The sequence below is a fragment of the Silurus meridionalis genome, chromosome 21, assembly GCF_014805685.1.
Source record: "Silurus meridionalis isolate SWU-2019-XX chromosome 21, ASM1480568v1, whole genome shotgun sequence".
Classification (NCBI taxonomy): Eukaryota; Metazoa; Chordata; class Actinopteri; order Siluriformes; family Siluridae; genus Silurus; species Silurus meridionalis.
The window spans coordinates 1453004-1470621 of record NC_060904.1 but is presented as its reverse complement, the minus strand read 5'-3'; the positions used below and the strand labels follow the sequence as shown (position 1 = coordinate 1470621).

The following is a 17618-nucleotide window of genomic DNA, read 5'->3' as shown; positions in this document are numbered from 1 at the left end:
CTATTATAATCGCCTGTCTTCGTTTATACTAGTAATCTATAAAACATCATATGCGTAATATTATTCGTTTAAAAATATTATTCTGAATGTTTTCAAATAGAAAGGTTGAGGTGCACAAATGTATAAAATCTCAACATAACAAAAAGTTGTTTCTTCGTTACGTAAACATTGTTTCCTCGTGATCACGATCTTGATTTTTCTGTGTATTTGGCATAAGATCATGTCCAAAGGCAGCATCATGGATAATAAATAAATGTTATAAATAAATGTTTATGGTTATAATCCATGATGCTGTGATGCTGCTGCTTCCTCTTGAACAAAACAATGTTTGTTATGTGAAGATCACGTGGGAAATTAAGTTGTGATCACGAGAACACAAGAAAGAGAAATATATTCTAATGCATGGCCTTTTAGGACTTCCGTAAAAACCCAGGGAAACATTCAGTCCTCATGTTTTTGTCCGGAATATTAAATATTAGCATAATAAGACTTCGGTATATCACAGAATGTTTACATCATTATCAGGTGTTCCATTGCATGACCAGGATTCTGGGAAATTTTAATCTGGTTTGTATAAATATTGTGATTATTAATTAGAGCTCCCAAGCAGAAACTTTCCCACTTCACCAGCACACTAACAAGACAACCCTTAATTCTAACCACACAGGAATTTCAGTTTTAATTCCATCCAAAATCATTTCTTAACACTTTCTGGGCATTTCCTGGACTCGGGAGCAGATGGTGCGACTCAGAGAAGGTGCCAGGATTCAGCAGAAATGCGCCAAATGTTTAACCTGATCATCAAACCAGCATGTACGTATTAACGCTTGTTAATAAAGATGACTTGATGGTTCCCCCACAATTTTATAAGGATATATAGACACATGGTACAGTATGAAGTGACACACACACAGATACACAACACAACAAAACAACAATGTGGTGTAACCCGATGTGACATGAAATATCGCACAAAACCCCAAGTGACGGCACATTTTAGGAGTGACTAATAAAGCATGTGTATGACAGATGTCAAAACTCTTATCTACGTTTGGAGAATCTCAAGGTTGATGAAGGGAATCTGGCATTTAATTGCGCTCACGTCACCAGAGCAAGTGCGCAAATCCATTTTTCAAGCAACAGCAGGTGGCGCTCAAAGATCTTGCAAATTGTGGATGCGCGCGTGTGTGTGAGTGAGTGAGTGAGAAAGAAAAAGAGAGAGAGACAGAGAGAGAGAGAGAGAGAGAGAGAGAGAGAGAGAGAGAGAGACGTTTGTGTGTGTGATACGGGGGAAAAAGCCTCCGCCGCTTCGCTCTGCCTCCGTCTCGGTGATCCACGCTGCGCTCTCTCCGCTCTTATCCGGCCAAACTGATCCATCTCCATCCACCCCAATGAGAACAGCATCCTTCTTTTGGTGAATCCAGGACTTAGAGCGAAGGAGGAGAAGAGGAAGAAGGGAGAGAGCTGCGCGGAGGAGAGGACCGGAGAGGAGTGCGCCGTTTCCTCTACTCCTCGTCTGGTGAGTGCGCAGCATCCATCCCGCTTCTTCTCTCCGCCTCTTCTTCCAGCTCGCATCATGATCTGATGCTCTAGGAAGTGTGGATGGGCGGAAGTCGGGAGCCTGATAAGCTACATGGCTTTCTAGACTCACTGCATGATGCATGTTCCGGTCTGGGATTTCTGGCAAGAGAAAAATGTGTTTTTGAAACAATGTAACGATGTTGGATCGATGCGCTTAGAGAGTTTTGGAGCAAAATGAGCGCACACGCTCTCTCTCTTTCTCTCTCTCTCACACACACACACGCGCACACACACGCACGTGATAGATCTGTTTTTATCTAAACCAGCTCAAGGTTTTTGATAAATTTAATAAGGGTAATTTTAAGTCCAGGTTTTTGGAGTCCAGCTTTAAAGGTACATCAGATGTCCTTTTGATGTAACGTGCATCAAAAAGTTTATAAACCTTCATTTGAGAATGGGACCACCCAGGTGATGCCTAGGTACCAAAAGTACCATCATTTAGATAAGCGAGCTGCTGCAATTTTTTGCTTTCCGAATTTTTTGAAGATTCCAGGTTTCATTCCAAAGAGCTGAGCAATACAGACTTGCATAATCAAAGGTACTCGTCCTTGTCCCTGTGGTGGTACCAATAATGAGGTGTACCACACTATTGACTATAATATATATCATTAATAATATATTTACTACATAACTGGGTCTTTGTACAAGCTGAGAAAATTATACTACAGGCACCATTCCTGTATACATAGTGGTTTACATTTACATCGGAGCAAGTCCTTCAACCCCATAGCTGCTCAGATGTTTGAATGATAAATTGCATCTGTCACATGCCATATAGGTGCATGCAGGTACATATTACAAGTAAAAGGAGATACATGTAATGGTACTACACCCATGATGTGAGCATGATCACTGGCACCGGAAACTCCATGATTGAGCATGGATTCAGCAAATGCTGCTGAACTCTCCAGCGCTTTGTTACAGTAGTAGTTCAAGTTCAGTATGTCAGCAGTGAAAATTTGCTGACATTACTACAGTGTCAGGTCATGTTTGCTGCCATGGAAGCATCTCCTGGACGTTGTTGACTCACAGGAGTGTCTCACCTGGGACTCACGAGTGCTTATCCTTTGTGGTGCATCGATATTTCGAAGCTCTGTCTGTTTCTCACATGGGTATCAGACTGAAGACGTGAACGTTCATCCTGCAGCTCTTTGAGCTAAACGAGATTAATGAGTTGTTGGTGTTGCAGCTGAAACCGAGTCAAACACTTAAATGTTTAATGAGTCATGCTCGAGTGGGAGTTCGGCGGCTGCGGTGAATGACTATGCAGGTCAAAGGTCATCCCGGGATGGTTCCAGGTTTCAGCGGCCTTTTTTACGAATATGACTCGCCGTAGGACGTGATCCTAATAATATCTCGAACGAGGTTTATAACAGACTGTGTGATGACATGTTTCATACCATCGCGCTGGTTCTAATAAGTAATCGTATCCATAGCGACAGCTCGTGCACGGGGACCTATGTGGTGGACGAACACATAACCTCATGACAAATGTATATGTTCAATTACGATGAACACACACGTGATTGCTGATAGGGTGGAGTTTCCTCTAAGAGGTTGATTTATGCAAATGTCAGCACTTTTCTGGTGATGGAAAGGATGTTTACAGCTGCTATAATGTAAATAAGGAGTAACCTTTCTTACAGAGCATCATAAATTTCATTAATAAATATTGTAATTGTTGGCCAAATTGCAGTAGTATAGGAGGAATACCAAACTGCAGGATGTGCTGCTCCTGGAAATACAATACTTCCAGGAGAAAACTTTAACGTCACCATGTTTTATATCATCCATCTTTACATCGGATGATATTATTATATCAAGATCTGCTTTTGAGCCAGAGAAAACAAGCTCATGTTTTTTAGGTAATACTCAGATCTTGGAGTCAGTTTTTTTTTTTTTTTTTTTCATGTTTCTGAACTGAATTTCAGACTTCGAATCAAGGACTTTTTCGGACACCTGCTGCTGAAACGGTGGTAACCTGATGGTAAAATGTAGCATCTGATCCTGTAGACACAGCAAATCAGGCAGCTGCTTTTCAGATGCTGAGTTTATATTCTGATTGTGTAAAACAGGACAATACGTCATCATCAGTGCTTTCTCCATCTTGTATTTTCTGAAGGTCTTTTCTGTGATCAAGTGAGACGAATTCTCTGGCCTTTAGAGGTCACCAAACTTGAACTTAAATGAAGAATTTCTCAGCTCCGTGTCTTTGTCACCATTGTTCGCTTCAACATCAATAAAACGACAAGTGTCGCGTGACCACGCCCTTTTTCAACGTACTACCACCACCAGTCTAATGAATGTGAATAGAACGAAAAACGTAGCATGACCACGCCCCTTTTTAAAATTCTAACAGTGTCAGTCTAATGAATGTTAATAGAATGAAAAGCGTAGTGTGACCACACCCCTTTTTTACGTACTAACAGCAGCAAACTAATACGTACAAATTTTTCTTTGGTATCATTTTCAACTGAAAAAATAGACTTAAAGTCATCTTTCCTCAATCACAGTGTCTCACAGGATGGTGCTTTTCTCTGGTGTGTTTTCCATCAGATGATTCAGTCAGATTGTGTTTTGGGTAATTGTCACTGGAGCTTCTGGTACGGCAGAGCGAGCTGCCAGAAGGCATTTCTCTTGATTGTCTTCCATGCCATCACACCCGTGTTCATTCTGAGACTGTCGTTGTTTTGTTGCTTCCTTTCTTTCTTTCTTTTCTTTCTCTCTCCCATTCCTTTTTTTTTTTTTTTTTTTGCAAGGCAGCATGCTAGAATAATGCCATGTGTTCGAAGATTAATAGCAGAGAACAGAACAGGCGATTTTTTTGTTTGTTTGGTGGTTTGTTTGTGAAGCAGTGCTAATTTAACAGATGGACTTTATGAATGTTTCTCAAGGACTGTTTGTGATGGAGAGTAATCGACTTGTGGCCAGGTCATCATGAGTACACAATGCTGCTAGAAGACAAGATAACTCATTCGCACTGAATTGTAATTTTTATTGTCGGTTGTTAGTATCTGTAATGCTGATGAGCTTCAAAATGACACATGTTGCACATAAAAATAAAAAAAAGTGCATTCCCTTTCCTGATGAGCTGAAAATGCCAGAGAAAGTTTTGTGTTTTCTTAATCAGGAAAGTCATCATCAAATCTATTATGCTTATAATATAACTAAGGATCTTATCCTGGGCTATTTATTTTAACATATACAACAAAGCGTAAATTATATACAACAGTATCAATTTGTGCCTTTACTAAGAAACCTTAAAGATTTTTTGTCTTGTACAAACTTTTGCACAGGAGCATATTTTAGGTCGAGATTTTTCTGAATACGCAAATTTTGTAAAGTTAAGAAAAAGAAAAAAAAAACAACCAAACAAGCATTTCATGTTGTATGCAAATGGTCTGAGGTTTATGCAAATAAGCATGCTTTATGCAAACAAGCTCCTGGTTTACATGTACATTCGTCTGCGCTCAGCGTAAAGCAGTGGCAGGAGAACGTTCGTGTTTAACAAACTACACTGAAATGAAAAACAGTACGAGTGATGCTCTTGCGTCTTGTTCACCTGCGTGTCCACGAAGATTCCACACATTTTTGTTCGCATTTTATCAGCTGACTCGATTAGCCGACTATCAAATTGGAGAAATAAAGAATAAAATAAAAGAGCTGCTGTTCTAAAACCAGTCCTCATCTGCCCCTCCCCTCTTTGTTACACATGATTAATCTCATCTTAGGTCATGTCACGTTTCTAACCACTGGTAATATCTTTTCTTCCCGGCCTCCATTTTTTTTGACAGTTAATTTGACACCGAATGCATGCTCGGGAAATTTACGCGCCAATCTCGACATGACGAACGACAGGAGCAGGTTAGAACCGACCTCAAGGCCGGGACAAACACGCCTAAGCGTCGCTAACCATCTTTTTTGATCGTTAGCACCATCTTTTGCGATCTCATTAACTTTGATGAGAGACAAACCCGATCTAATTCAGTTACTGGAAAAGTCAAAGAGTAAATCCGCTATATTAGCGGCCGTAATTGGGGCTTATACACTGTATCGAGAGCGTACGCTATATAATCTACTTCGCACCTAATTGGTTCTGTAATACGCCTGACTTTCAGACAGGAAACTTTCTCTCTCTCTGTTTTTTTTTTTTTTTCAGAGCATAATTATGACTCCAGTACTGCTCCGGTGTTTACCAAGTTTTGCTTCAGGGAGTTGGCATGGTGCTATTAGTGTAAAGTCCCTTTGAAATGGAAATCATATTCATAGCACATCACTATGACAACATTTCATTTTTCTATGACTTTCCAACCTGCTTTGCCAACATGCAGATGCTTATGCTTCAGTTTGCACACTCAGGATTGTGTGGACAGATACTGTATACAGACCCACAACCAGCATCTGGTTTAAGAGCCGTCATCTCATCGCTTCCATTGCTCTAGATTAATCCAACAAGTATCAAGTATCTGTAGTTTTTTTCTTTTTAGCTCACTGTTGTCTACTTCAGTCTGAATTATAGTTTCATCTCCTTTAGCTACTAACAATTACAACAATACAACAACCACCAGAGATGCGGCTTTTTAAACTGGGTGCTGATAACAAGCAAGATAGTCCCTCTCCTCTTTAGTCCGGAGGACTTGGCGCCCATGGTTTCCAAAACTCAATTAAAATTTAATTCGTTTTTTAGAGACTCTCTAAGATACACTGTTTATACCCAATCATCCTACTGACCTAAGAATGTTTCTTCACCTATCAAATTTTAATAACAATTTCTTTTTCCAGACTAACGTTGCCCAGTCCCAACTCTTTTGAGACGTGTTGCAGCCATCAAGATCGAATTTACTTTATTTTTTTTCTTAAAATGGTACATTTCCTCAGTTTAAACATTTGATATGTTTTTTTTGTTTTTTTGTTTTATGTTCAATAAAATGTGAGATTTGCAATTCATTGCATTCTGTTTTAATGTACATTTTACACAGCGTTCCAACTTTTTTTGGTATTGGGGTTGTAAGAAGGTTTTTGGAATAAGCATTTTGGAAAAAAGATTTACATTTTTTTTTTGGCCCAGAAATTCCACCTTGGGGTGGAGGGAAAAACAAAAACCTAGAGAAAAAGATGCAATCGCAAATTTATCCAGATTAATAGTAAATGTAACGTAGATGTTACTGTAGATTAACTATCTACCAATCAGAGAGAATGTTATCATTCTTTCTCCAAGACAGAAACGATTAGGAAAGCTCTGTCTGCCCTTTTCTACATTCAAGAACTCACTAAACTTACTCACTTTATGATGATGTTTAATTAAGTATGTTCTTGAATAAACTCTGGGGCCTTCCAGATATCACATGCCGGATCAGATCATCTCCATGTAACTAATGATGAGATTTCTGAGAAAGCAGAGTCATTTAGTGGAGATGATTTTCAGACCCGGATCTTTCTTGCGTCTGGTTCCTCTCACGGTTCTTCAGTGTATTTTTTCTCAGCAGACTCCCAGCGTTTTGTGTCTGGTTGGTTCGTTACGGATGCACCTCCCAAAAAACATCTACCGTTACAGTTTAATACCTTTAGTCGTTTTGGAATTGCCGTGTATTTTCGTTCCCATTTAAAAGATTTTTTTTTTTTTTAATCCCATTTTCAGCCTGTTAAAAGGCAGAACCCAAGCGTCTGATCCTCGTCTGCTGAGTCACATCTGTCTGTCCGTGTTTACTCGTGGCGTGCGATGAGGAGATACAAAGATGAGAATTAAAGAATAAGCAGTGTGCTGTACGAGCAGCGATGCAGGAAATGTACTGATTACAGATGCATGATCCATCATACTGGACGTGTTTTTTTTTCTCTTTCCCTTCTCTTTTTGCCTTTCACTTGACGGCTCTCTCTTATTTGTTTTTTATAGATAAAGCGTCAGATAACTCGACCTGTGCCGTTGAGTTTTACAGTGCGCAACTAAACCTTGTGCTATTCTGTGTCCTCGGGAAAATACGGGTACATTACAAAGATGTGTATCGAGCCTGTCTATGTTTAGGAGTCTATTTTTAGCACCTCCTCCCATGGGGTCACTGATTGGGTTATTTCTGTCTGCATGGGAAAAAGACTTCAGGGAAGAGACATGCAACATGTTGAACATCGTCAAATTAGCACATCCTGCTAGTGCAATGCAATGCTTCAGAGTGCAATTAACAGTATGCTGACATAAATGGACAAAAGTATTGCGACTTTTCCTGCCACATGCGGTTCTTTTCCAAACGACTTTGTGTGTGGTAGCATTAAATTTAAACTAGAAAACCTGAAACTGTTTCAGCATGACAATGCACTTGTGCACAAAGCCAGCTCCAATCCTATTGAACACCTTTCAGATAAATGTAATCAGTACCTGACTTTACTAACACCCTTGTGGCTAAATGAATCTCCAGAAGAACATCTCCCCAAAAGAATAAAGCTTATTATAACAGCAAATGAGGACTAAGTGTGGAATGGGGCGTTCAAAAAGAGGCATATAAGCAATGGTGGTTCAATGGATAAGGCTCTGTGTTACTGATTGGAAGGTTGTAGGTTCAAGTCCCAGCACTGTCAAGCTGCCACTGTTGGGCCCTTGAGCAAGGCACTTCACCCTATCTGCTCTGGAGGTGCTGTATCATTTCTGACGCTGCTCTTTAAAGATATGCGAAAACCAGAGGTGGTAACTCCGTGGTTAAGGCTCTAGGTCAGTGATCAGAAGGTTGGCCGCTCAAGCCCTGGTATGGCCAAGCTGCCACTTTTGGGACCCTTGAGCAAGGCCCTTAAATCTTTGTGCTTCAGGGGCATTGAAACATGGCTGACCCCAGCATTATACATCACTCTGATATGTGACGACATAACAAGCATTCTTAAATAAAACATTTAATCTCATGCTGAAGTGTCCATAAACTTTTGCAGACCACCAGCCGAAACCCTATGTAGGGTGGTTACAACCTCAGTAGTGAGCATGGAGAGGTAATAAGAAGCTTTTTGAGATTCATTCTGTGTTAAAAAAGCATATATTAAAACCAAACGACCAAGAAAATGAGATTTGTGGAATTTATTATCTTTTCTTTGCCCAGTCCTAAAATATTGACTTTTTCAGAATATGTTCATGTCATAAAACATGAGAGGATTTTCATAGACCTGAGAAAAGTGATGTTTTTTTTCCACACTCGCTTAAAGAAGTAAAACCAACAGAAGAGATCCACAGAGAAAAAATCTGAAATTCGTTCAGAGTAAATAACGAGCGCTGGAGCAGTGTGGAGGTTTGACCCCGGATCAGGTGAAGCTCAGCTGAGTTTTTTAAAGGAGGCTTCATGGAGCACTGTGACGGTCACCGCTCGAGCATCACAGCACCGGCTCCCTGCAGCTCGAAACTGTGGCAACCATTAGCAGTGCCGTTACCATGACATCGATCCGTCTGTGATTACAGGGCTCCTTGCTGAGCTCCACCGGGAGTCGAGGGTGGCCGTCGTCGTGGTGACGAGGACGAGGACAAAACTGGTGCAAAAAAGAATGCAGTTTTATCTAAAGGATATAAGTAAAAAAAATAAATAATAATAAATAAATAAATAAATAAATAAATAAATAAATAAAAGCCTTTTCCATATTTTAGCCAGTTCACAATCCCATCAAAGATCTCCAGATGATGTGATCTTGATCACATTACAGAACTCCAGATTCTTCCACTCCTGAAGCGATCAGGAAGTAAGAAGAACATGGAAGAACAACATACATACTTTTATTCTGCCACCATGATTGTGGAAGGTTGCAGGAAAGCAGATAACCAAGAGGAACCTTACACGGACATCTGAAGGATATGGCAGTGACCCGAGCTGAAATTCTGATTTCTAGGAAAGGTTTTCTCTCAGAATGTGTTTACTGAACTCTTTCAAAGAATTGTAAGAGTTTTTATATATATATATATATATATATATATATATATATATATATATATATACAGGGAGTGCAGAATTATTAGGCAAATGAGTATTTTGACCACATCATCCTCGTTATGCATGTTGTCTTACTCCAAGCTGTATAGGCTGGAAAGCCTACTACCAATTAAGCATATTAGGTGATGTGCATCTCTGTAATGAGAAGGGGTGTGGTCTAATGACATCAACACCCTATATCAGGTGTGCATAATTATTAGGCAACTTCCTTTCCTTTGGCAAAATGGGTCAAAAGAAGGACTTGACAGGCTCAGAAAAGTCAAAAATAGTGAGATATATTGCAGAGGGATGCAGCAGTCTTAAAATAGCCAAGCTTCTGAAGCGTGATCATCGAACAATCAAGCGTTTCATTCAAAATAGTCGACAGGGTCGCAAGAAGCGTGTGGAAAACCAAGGCGCAAAATAACTGCCCGTGAACTGAGAAAAGTCAAGCGTGCAGCTGCCAAGATGCCACTTGCCACCAGTTTGGCCATATTTCAGAGCTGCAACATCACTGGAGTGCCCAAAAGCACAAGGTGTGCAATACTCAGAGACATGGCCAAGGTAAGAAAGGCAGAAAGTCGACCACCACTGAACAAGACACACAAGCTGAAACGTCAAGACTGGGCCAAGAAATATCTCAAGACTGATTTTCTAAGGTTTTATGGACTGATGAAATGAGAGTGAGTCTTGATGGGCCAGATGGATGGGCCCGTGGCTGGATTGGTAAAGGGCAGAGAGCTCCAGTCCGACTCAGACGCCAGCAAGGTGGAGGTGGAGTACTGGTTTGGGCTGGTATCATCAAAGATGAGCTTGTGGGGCCTTTTCGGGTTGAGGATGGAGTCAAGCTGAACTCCCAGTCCTACTGCCAGTTTCTGGAAGACACCTTCTTCAAGCAGTGGTACAGGAAGAAGTCTGCATCCTTCAAGAAAAACATGATTTTCATGCAGGACAATGCTCCATCACACACGTCCAAGTACTCCACAGCGTGGCTGGCAAGAAAGGGTATAAAAGAAGAAAATCTAATGATATGGCCTCCTTGTTCACCTGATCTGAACCCCATTGAGAACCTGTGGTCCATCATCAAATGTGCGATTTACAAGGAGGAAAACAGTACACCTCTCTGAACAGTGTCTGGGAGGCTGTGGTTGCTGCTGCACGCAATGTTGATGGTGAACAGATCAAAACACTGACAGAATCCATGGATGGCAGGCTTTTGAGTGTCCTTGCAAAGAAAGGTGGCTATATTGGTCACTGATTTGTTTTTGTTTGGTTTTGAATGTCAGAAATGTATATTTGTGAATGTTGAGATGTTATATTGGTTTCACTGGTAAAAATAAATAATTGAAATGGGTATGAATTTGTTTTTTGTTAAGTTGCCTAATAATTATGCACAGTAATAGTCACCTGCACACACAGATATCCCCCTAAAATAGCTAAAACTAAAAACTACTTCCAAAAATATTCAGCTTTGATATTAATGAGTTTTTTGTGTTCATTGAGAACATGGTTGTTGTTCAAATTAAATCCTCAAATAAAATTAATCCTCAAAAATACAACTTGCCTAATAATTCTGCACTCCCTGTATATATATCTAAGATATGGACGTAGCCAGCACTGTGTGATCAAACATGGATGATGGTTTGGAAAAAGAATAGGACTGATTTAAAACAAGGGAAACAATAGAGACAGGGACATTTTTATAAATATTATATCCATCCATCCATCCAGCCATCCATCTATCTTATACTCTGAGTTGATCATCTTTGTTTTGTAAAATACACATTCTCCTATATCGTAATTGTTTCAGATAAAATCATGTTTCAGGTTTAAGTCATAAAGACCACGAGTTCCTCACAAACAAAGCAAGAAGACGAATCATCTCTGACACGCAGATGCAGAAATAGATGAACTTTAAAATTAGGTTGTTTTTTTAAATACCAGGTTCAGGTTGGTGTTTGGTGTTAATTTTCTTCCTTTCAAAGCTTTTATGAGAATGTGAAACCCTTTTAGCTGTGAAATTAAGATATTACCAGGGGAGAAAAAATGCATTTAACCTTTGCCCCTTAATTTCATTGTGTGATAAAAAAAAAAATGACAAAAAAAATAATTTCTGCCTCCTGCCAGCAGCGACCCGCCCCTCTGCCCCTCCTGTGTTCCCGAGAATGTGAGAAAGAAAGCACTATTGTTGTCAGAGTGGTGATATTGTACGGTCGGCACGGCGCGATTATTGAATTTATCTCCTTTGCGGCGCCTCAGAGAAACGAAATTTGGGACTGTTCTTGTGGCCTTTGTCTAAATGAGTGTGTTCATGGAGCGATAAGCTGCAGAAAGGCTCCTTTGGTGAGACACTTCTTTTCAGTGCTGGAATCAGGTCGACCTTGGAGATAATACACGGCCTTGTCCCTGTTTGTCACATTCGAGGACAAACCGATTATATTCTCCAGAGGCTCGGCCGAATATTGGAGCTGTCATCCTCTCGCCCACGGCGCCATCAAACTCAGTCAGGAGCTCACATATGCCGAATATCTGCTGTACGACACGCTGTAGGGTTCTACAGGGGACCAACGGTGATGAGGCAGGTTTTACAGTTCGCGAAGAGAAAGAAGATGCTGGCCCTATGTAAATATTTGACAAATATTACCACTAAGATGCACTAAAAATATTTAGAGGAAAACATTTTTTTCCAGTTTAGCGAAATTTCCAGAGTTTCCTTCTCACCAGCCACATGACCATTGCGCCTGTTTCACATTCACAATTGATCAGCATATGTACGAGTGGCAAACTCTTTCACTGTTTGTACTGCGTTTGTTGCTCATGACTGTTTACGGTTCTGTTCTTACGTGGAAAAGACATGGTTTCGAGCCGATTTGCCGTCAGAGCTTATTCTGAACCATTTTGGATTAGATCAGGCTTTATGAGGTGGTATCAAAAATTGTCGAGATTAGTTTTGTAACACGGCAACAGATGGCAGCACTGTGAGGTTAGGGGCCTTGCTCAGGGGCCCAGGAGTGGCAGCTTGGTGTGTCTGGGATTTGAACTTCAGATCTAAAGTCCATTGAATGAATAACTGATCTACCACCTCCCATATTTTCTAGCATGGATATACTATATGGTCTTTTCAAGCAACACGTGAACGCACAATTATCTGGAACAACTCGAAAGATCCTGCTGTACTAATCACGTTCTCACTTGTGTTCAAAGAACCTAATTAGGCAGAACATAATTACTGGGATTAGATGATCTAGGATGTGTAATTTAATCTCGCATACTATGCGAGACATGCTATGATGTTTGAGGTGATACACACACACACACACACACACACACACACACACACACACACACACACACACAAAATACAAATCTAAACCCAAAATGTTTAAAAATATTTCTTTCCTACTTGACTGAGTTTCAGCACGCTGTGATCTTGACAGTTCACCTCGAAGTTTACTCAACAGCTTTCACACGATGGACAGTTTTGCGCCGACACTCGGAACACTGAGGAATAAAATAATCGCTGTGAGAATCAGGGGAACTAACGCCGAGATTTCACGTCTCTTCTTGGCTAATTACTGCTGCTTAAGATAGCGTGGATGATGGGAAGCTGTGCTTCGTTATGAGAAACGTCTTCGTTTCCTCACTGTCTCAGAGGAGCTTTTCTTAAATCCTTAGCAACATCAGGATGAAGTACGTTCAAAATGTTCTTCTGTGATGCTAAAAAGAAGACATTTTTCCCATGAGGAACATTTTATCTGAAATGTACAGGTCAGTTTTCGAGCTGGTGTTTTACCTGCACCTTAAAAATACATTTGATCATATACACTATATGGCCTAAAGTTTGTGGACAACTGAACAAAAGATTCTTCCTGAACATTCCGTTCCACATGTAGTCCCTATTTGCTGTTATAATAAGCTTTACTCTTGTGGGAAGATGTTCCACTAGATGTTGTGGAGATTCATTCAGTCAAAGAGGTGAGGAGGTTCCTGAGGTGCAGTCAATGATGAGCTCTTTAAGCAGGAGATCTTCCACACACTTCCAAACACATGGAAAGCAGATCTTCATAAAGCCGGCTTTGTGCACAAGGGCATTGTCATGCTGAAACAGGTTTTGGATCTTCTAGTTCAAAGACATTTTATACAACTGTGTACCTCCAGATGAAGACTGAGACAACATCTTCTGTCATTCTGACACACACACACACACACACACACACACACACACACACACACACACACACACACACACAAATTTGTTCCCACAGGAAGCTGATCGCATGTGCTCAGCAGCAGTAGAGATGTGATGTATTGAGTAAAAAAGGACAGTTGGTTTGAAGTTATCTGGTGTTTCTCAGTGTCAGTTGTCAGAACCTTCAGCGGTGCGTTTTTTATTAGCCACCGCTCGGCTTTGCTTCAGCATAATTTTTTTACTCGTTTAGTCCTGAATGGCTGCATGTGGAGATCACAATCATCTGCTCTTTCTGAAACAAACAAATCAACGGAGGCGGCAGTGAGAGCCGTGGGACGTCTGGGTTTGGGCTGAAGCCCGAGTCGTCTGTCTGCCAGGCACTTCACTATTTAATTACCTACTCAGTGTTTCAATGTTTAGTGCTCTGTCCTCGGTTTTCAGTATTTAGTACTCAGTATTAGGTTCTCAGTAGTCGCTGTTTAGTGCTCTGTGTTCAATACTCAATTTTTCATTAATAACTACTCAGTGCTCAGCATTCAGGTCTCAGTAGTCAGTGCTCGGTAATTAGTTCTCATTGTGAAGCCCAGTGCATGGTGTTCAAAACTCAGTTTTCAGTGTTCAGTAGTGAGTGCTCAGTATTCAGTACTCAGGAATCAGTGTTCAGTATTTAGTGCTCAGAGTGAGTTATTAGGTACATAGTGTTCAGTATCCAATGTCCAGTGCTCAGTGTTCAATACAAAACTTTTAGTATTCAGTACTTAGTGTTCAGGATTCAGTACTTAGTGTTCAATATTCAGTACTTAGTGTTCAGTATTCAGTACTTAGTGTTTGGTGCTTAGTGTTCACTATTCAGTGCTCAATGTTCAGCATTCAGTACTTAGTGTTCAGTATTCAGTACTTAGTGTTCAGTATTCAGGACTTAGTGTTTAGTATTCAGTACTTAGTGTTCAGTATTTAGTACTTAGTGTTCAGTATTCAGGACTTAGTGTTTAGTATTCAGTATTTAATGCTCAGAGTTAGTTTTTATGTACATAGTGTTCAGTATTCAATGTCCAGTACTTAGTGTTCAATACAAAACTTTCAGTATTCAGTACTTAGTGTTTGGTGCTTAGTGTTCCTCATTCAGTACTAAGTGTTCACTATTCAGTGCTCAGTGTTCAGCATTCAGTACTTAGTGTTCAGTATTCAGTACTTAGTGTTCAGTATTCAGGAGTATTTAGCACTAAGTATTCATTTACAGCAACTTTCAGAAAGGTAAAGTACATAAATACAAATATCACTGAGGACAGAAAAAAGAAATAAATATTTCTTAAATCTTTCGTTCCTCTGCAGTTTTTATTTCACACCATAGAAGGAGACTAAAATGCATAATTCAGGATTTAATATTTGACATTAGGTTAAAGTAAATTGGAGTCATCAGTCAGTCAGGGAGCTGCGATCGGCCGGACGTTCGAGCTGAATTTTAAGAAGCCGAGCAGTCAGGCGCGATCCGAACACCAAATTAGATGCTTGATGGTTTTTATAAATGACAGCAATTATTTTTTGGATTTTAATCAAGGGAAATGTTTTTTTTTATTACCTGTGTAATATTTATCCAGTACCGTGTTGAATCATGACCCGTGGCTCATGATATAATTGATCTTAGTCAAATATGTGGTGGGGAAACGTTTAGAAATCAAGTCACAGTTTGATATTTATTAAGTAAATCTGCAGCACTGACAACATCCTTTCAGAAAAAATGTTCATATTTAATCACTTTAATGATGGGTGTGATGAAACAGCTCAGCTCTGTACGCTGCTGTTGTTAGTTCCACTGAGCAAAGAGATAATTAATTGGACAAAATTGCATACGATTAAATCTTCACTTTGCCGAATTCATTCATAAACCCAGACACATGCTCATGTTCTGAATCATTTCACAGAAAAAAATCACTGAAGCTCCACAGTGAGGCACACAGTGTGGGGTTTTCTCCACAAAATTGTCGTGTGTGTGTGTGTGTGTGTGTGTGTGTGTGTGTGTGTGTGTGTGTGTGTGTGATGTTGTAGGAGGTAAGATAAATCTGCTCCATAGAGTGTTGAAAGCTGCATTTCTGGAATGTAAAAGCTGTAGAAAGTGATGTAAAAACCTTTCATATCTGTGTCTTTCTTTCTTTCTTTCTTTCTTTCTTTCTTTCTTTCTTTCTTTTTCTTTCTTTCTTTCTTTCTTTCTTTCTTTCTTTCTATAATTAAGTAATTATTTAATAACATCTATCTTTGAAAATCTGTTTTGAAAAAAAAAACCCACAGATTTACATCTGACTTTTAAAAAGAGCTGAAACTGGAGACTCATTCCGTAAATGTTAAATAAAACTCTGTTGACAGAATTTTTTTTTTTTCCAATGTCCCTCTTATTTATATTATTATTGTTATTATTATTAGATTATTTGGCACATCCTCCTTTCAAATCCCTGTAAATGAGTTGTTGCTACAGAAAAATTTGGGTATTAGGGTTGCAAAATTCTGGGAATTTTCAAAACTAGTCATAGGAATTAACAGGAATATATGGGAATTGAAGGTAATTAATAAGAATAAACTGGGAATTTACAGAATTGCAGGTTAGCCCATAATGGGGAACTTGAAAGTAAATCTTTTAGCATAAGTATGTTTAAAAATAAAAATTTGTATTGAATTTTTCTTCTGCACATTCATCAATCACATGCACACAGCACACGTACTGCAGGGTTACTGAGGCCACGCCCCCTACAGGCACCGTGCCATTTATGTGAGAGATTTTGGTATTACTTGGGAAATATATTTTATCAATGGTATTAAAGTTTAACTAGCAAATACCAAAATGTCTAAATGTAAGCACTATTTCATTGACAATTTATGAGGCTTGCAAGCTCAAGCTGTACTGCGCTTTCTTCTCTTTCTTCTACCTTTTGCTTCCAGTTTTCTGTAATCATACAGAATTAAAGTACTGGTCAAATTTTTGATGCTCATAATTCAAACCTGCATTTATTTGATCAAATCAAAAAGAGTGCAGTGCATCATGTAGTGTACTTATAGTAGTGCATAGTGTAGTACACAGTAGGTTAGTGTAGTATACTATTGTGTAGTATAGTATAGTGTGGTTTAGTGAAGTATTTTGTTTTATACTTGCTCATTAGGTAAAAACCTGTAGGGACTAAGCTACAATGCTGTTTGTTTGCAATTTGCTTATTTTTGTAATGCTGCCTATGTGCAATGTTAAAAGCACTTTACAAATTGAACTCAATTGAATTGAGTATAATGATGGTATATCTTATTGTAGTACAGTATTGTGTACTATAGTATATCGTAGTGTAGTGTAGTCTTGCATTGTGTAGTAAACTCATAGTATCACATATTTTATAGTATTGTATATACTATTGTATTGCGTAGTAAAGTGTGCTTTAGTATAGCATAGCGTGGTCTAATAAATTACTGAAACAAGTATTGTATAGTGTATTACAGTTTATTGTAGTATATTGCATACTGTAGTACAGTATTGTATAGTACAGTATTGTGTAGTAGAGTGTAGTGTAGTAGACTTGTAATATTAAAATATATAGTATTGTATATAGTTAAGTATTGTGTGGTGAAGTTATATAGTAGAGTTATGTATAGTAGTGCAGTACAGTATACTTATAACATTGCATACTGTAGTATTGTGTATTAAAGTGTAGGAAAAGTATAGTATAGTTAAAGGCTAATAATATATAAACACTTCCACTATGCTGTAGTATGATTTACAGCTTATACAGTATGTAAAGTAGGTACTCCACATTTGAATAAAACCCAAATCTGTGATGCTCCAACATGCAGCTGTGAATCAGGATCAGAAGTATAGTAGTTCTGTTTCAGCCTACAGTTTTAGTACGCAGTCATTCATTTATGAAGTAATGCAGAGGGAAAAT

At 39.2% G+C, this 17618-nt stretch overlaps 1 protein-coding gene across 3 annotated transcripts in view; it reads left to right on the top strand.

Moving 5' to 3' along the window:
* The first annotated feature begins 1276 nt into the window (after positions 1-1276).
* ctnnd2a (catenin (cadherin-associated protein), delta 2a) overlaps positions 1277-17618 on the top strand; it is a 219696-nt gene continuing 203354 nt past the window's right edge. For all 3 annotated transcript variants that reach the window (XM_046833632.1, XM_046833631.1, XM_046833630.1), the window contains exon 1: positions 1277-1519. The gene's annotated coding sequence lies outside the window, so the exon portion shown is untranslated. The remainder of the gene's footprint in view (positions 1520-17618) is intronic.